Source organism: Jatropha curcas, chromosome 4, assembly GCF_041381405.1.
Source record: "Jatropha curcas cultivar XTBG-Jc1 chromosome 4, XTBG_Jcur_1.0, whole genome shotgun sequence".
Taxonomy (NCBI): Eukaryota; Viridiplantae; Streptophyta; class Magnoliopsida; order Malpighiales; family Euphorbiaceae; genus Jatropha; species Jatropha curcas.
This window is the reverse complement of record NC_143154.1, coordinates 21531281-21535759: the sequence shown is the minus strand read 5'-3', so window position 1 is coordinate 21535759 and position 4479 is coordinate 21531281. Positions and strand designations below refer to the sequence as shown.

The 4479-nt window shown below is 26.5% G+C and overlaps 1 non-coding gene across 1 annotated transcript; it reads right to left on the bottom strand.

Annotated features, from left to right (window-relative positions):
- Window positions 1-2836: 2836 nt before the first annotated feature.
- Window positions 2837-3051, bottom strand: LOC119369356 (small nucleolar RNA U3). The gene has a single exon (XR_005177025.1). It is a non-coding gene; the product is annotated as a small nucleolar RNA U3 (small nucleolar RNA).
- Between the last annotated feature and the right edge of the window lie 1428 nt (window positions 3052-4479).

Sequence of the window (4479 nt, the reverse complement as noted above, 5' to 3'; positions counted from 1 at the left end):
CCATGTGACATAAATGAGACGTGTCTGCATGACACATAGATGCCATATGGATTAACATGGAACTTTGATTTTGCTCAACTGTCTCCTTCAACCCTACCATCAATGCATGGAATGCATAAATAAATAAATAAATAAATCTAGAAAAATATTTATTTTTCACGGATTACATACAAAAATTAATAATGTTATTAGAAAACTAATACTCATTATCAGTATTATTCTTCCATTTGCAATTACATTTCCTCTTCAACCGTTCTTTTCAAACTTGATTTTTTTTTTTACATAAATTATTTTTGAATTTTAATCTTTTTGCCGATTCATGGCTCTCTGAATTAATGCTTTATGGATCATTTTCTCAATCTATTTCTAGAAAAGAATATTCAAAAAATGTTATTATAATCTGAAAAATATTAAAAACATAATTATACGTAAAAAAATTACAGTGAAACTCAGCAAAGAAAACGTAATATCGTTTATCAATATTCACAAAGTCCAAGTTCTAAGGAAAACTTGCATATAACTGGAACTCATCTTTTAAGATATAGGAAGAATGTTCAACTTTTCCCTCGAAACTATAATTTTTTCTGACACAAACAGTACAAATTAATTATTTTATTAAAATATTGGTGCTTGATGACAAACAACATATGCATGAAACCTAAACTTGGTAGTGACAAACAACATATCCACTGCATTCGATAATAATGAGTTTCAAAAGCAAAGGATGATATAATTTAAAAGAAAAACTGAAGGATGATAAAGAAGAATCGCGCATTTGGAACACTCAGTAGTCGATAGAAATCAATAAACAGTCGATTCAAGAGCTCCAATCCTTACTTTCTCTCCTTATAGCTACACTCGTACCAAGTCTTTCGTTTTATTTATTTAACATAAACTGCTTTTTATCTTGAAATCGTTTTACTTCACTGATCAAAACGATTTAGGGTAAAATTTTTCCACTCAATTGTAACCAGATATACGCTAGGTAACTGAATCGACGCCCATCAAACAATAACAAATTTTATTCATACACTTTAAGAGCTGTTTGGAGAACATACGCGCTGTCCTAGATAAAAATAATTAATTTGTACTGTTTGTACTAAGCTCTGTGTGCTTTGTATAAAAAAAGAGTCAAATATGGGCAAATTATAGTTTCATTCAAAATTTGAGGAGCAAATTGAACATTCTTCTTATGACTTACCGGGACTTTGACATCAATTTAATTTATTTCCAGCCTACTTGAAAATTGAATATATGACATCCAATCCAAAAAGACAAGCAAATGGACTTTCTACTATCTTTATTAGTTAGTTCAAGGCTATGTTCAGTAACAACTTTTTAAGTGGCTTTTAGCGTGTTGATTAATGTTTAATAACATAACATTTAAACTATATTTTAGAGATTAAGATAGTGTTGCATAAAAAGTTAACATCTAACTAAATATTATTAAAATAATTAACAGTTACCAAAACAACTAGTTTTACCGAACATCCTTGAAATAAGTTAAAATAGCTAATTATTATATTCTTAAATATTCTCACATTCAAATTACGCGGATTTCAAGAATTTTTGAAATTTTAATAATAAGTGATTTGAGAAAGATGAAATTCTAATATTTTGTAATAGGAAATTTATATTTTTATAAAAATTCCACTTTTATGAATATATGAGGCCACACATGCTTTTTTTTCCTATGTATTTTAAAGGGTTAAAAAACTATATATATATATATATATATATATATATATATATATATATATATATATAATTATGAAGTAAAAAATACTTTAAAAATAATGATGTAGCGCTCTACTTTTTGAGCATTCTTTTTTTTCTTTTTTTAGAAATTTTCTAATTTTTCAATGCACTTTCATAACATTTTTTACTTTTTTATAAAATTTTATCCATACAAAAAATCGACAACAAAACAACATTTTAAATTATAAATTTTAAACTCATAAATCATTATATCTCTATGAGAATTGACCTATTATAAATTCAAATTCTATATCAAAATTTACCTATTAATTCACCATTCTATTCTTTGATACTAAGCTATTTCTTATGTTTAAGAGTATCGCATATTGGTAGAAACTATCACTAATTTATATCAAACCTGCAGACTTTGATTGTACGAGGAACAATATCCAATAGTAGACTGGAGCAATCCTGAAATCACTTACTAATCTTTTATTATGTTCTCCTTAACTTTTACTACTACACCAGGACTATGGGATTGAAGAAATTAAATGGTGATGAGCAGAATTAAGAGATAGTATATATTATTTTGTATGTTTTTCTAGCTCTAATATTTAGATTTTTAAGGTGTATGAAAATTTGGAGAGAAATATTAAGATGTTGGGAAATTTTTATCTCCATTGTTAGGTATTAAAGGATACAGTTCTATTTTCTGTATCTTTATTTGATTAAGATTTTTATCCTTTTTAACAATTTTTTTTGTGTTTGTGTATATTACTTTTGAAATTATTTTCTATCTTTTACCAAATTAATGATATTGTGGGTATCTTTGTTTTTCTTATTTTAAAATTTTATAATTTATAATTTAGTCTTTACATTTCTTTAACAGTTTTGTCCAAATAGCAATAATAAAGTTTGAAATAAGCACCAAGCACCATCTACCTAATTATTTATTAAATGAATTATTGACCTACACAACGCGCGTGAGTCTAGTTAATAAATAGAGCCAAAACTTTTAATTTCTCATTTGGCAATGTAATTATCATCTTTAAATTATTAATTATATTAAATTAAGTATAAATAAGCTACATGGATTTGAAATAAACGTAACGTAGTCCGTAAAAGGCCACAAAAAAGGAACCTGTCAGACAACCATGCGACCGTCCCATTCAGCTAGGCTAACTGGGTAACGATCCTCTACAGCAACAATGAACTCTAAGGCCCACAAAGCCGTTAATCACGCTCTGATCGCACGGTCTTGATTCATCCACCAGGGTTGGGTTCCTGTCTCCTTTGTGCTAAAGGATACAGAAGTACGATCCTATAGAACAGATCCTGTTCAAGTAAGGTCGTGACCACAGCTCATCTTCAGCTCCATTATTTACTGTCCAATTGTATTGTTAATTTCCGATGTGGGAAGGGCTTCATTGCTTTTCGTTTTTGTCAAAGTAAGTGATGCTATTTAACGTCTCAACTCTCAGCGCTTCTATAATTAAACCAAATTGAAAGATAACATTTTGAGTTAATTTTTAATACGGTTTAATATTAATATTATTGAATATGCATATTATAAATTATAATATAATTTGGCAGTTTTCTATACTTTGTATGGCTATATAATATTTTTTTTATTTGAGGTTTATGACATGGATAAATTATTATTAAATCAAAATGTGTACAATATATAAATAATATGATTTAAATGGATTCGATTCAAAAAAATAAAATTGTTTATCTAATTCATAAAAATGTTAGCTACATGAATTTAAGATGTTGAAGTATTTATTTTATATGTGAGTTAAGGTAGCACATATAAAATGGGTTTGAAGATATAATGGGTTGGGTTAGACAGACCATTTTATAATTCACGAAAGATCCGACCCAACCTATAAATAAATTATAAATTATTTAGTTGATTTGACTTGATTTGCAATTTTGAATATATATACTATATTATTTACATATTTAGTAGATATTACCTTTGCTTTTAGAGTATATTGTAGTTTAAATTTAACATATTATATAATTATGGTACTAAGTATTTTTAATTTTATTGGTCATCATTTTTATTAGGAAATTTTAATTTTTCATTGTTGATTATGATTATGATGATGATTATAATGAACATGTTAAGAAATTTAATTTTAATATTGTCGTTAAAATATATTTATAGTTTGTGAAAATTATTGTATAATTAAGATTTTAAGTATATCTATTTTTTTTTACTAATCCTCTTAAAGAGTTGTATTTTATTTAAAATAATTTTATCAATTATCATTTATTTGACCTATGAGTTTACGTTGAACCCGATATTCAATCCAATCCATTCATAATCTGCGGATTCACAAATTTAATAGATTGAATTGGGTCAAAAAAATCATTGACTCGCACATACGAGTCAAATACTTAAATCAATCAACCTGACTCCACGTGCAGCCCCAATGTAAATCTTGATTATAAAGAGTACAATAAAGTTAATATATATAATGTGAATATAAAAATAGTTATTTATATATATAACCTGAATAATAGTTTAGAAGCAACCATATCTTTCTTTTTATATATGTCTTATCTTTGATATGATATTTTTAAAAGCACTGGATATACGATGAATAATTGAAACATAGCAACAATTTGTTGGAAATAGTAATTAAGCTTTAGACTGAAAAAATAAAATACTTAAAATTATAATATTTTAATATTTAGACGAATTGGTAGATGGATTCCGGTAGTGTTAGTACGGAGCATGAACCCCGTCCACTCTAAAAGCAAAGTTAAAGT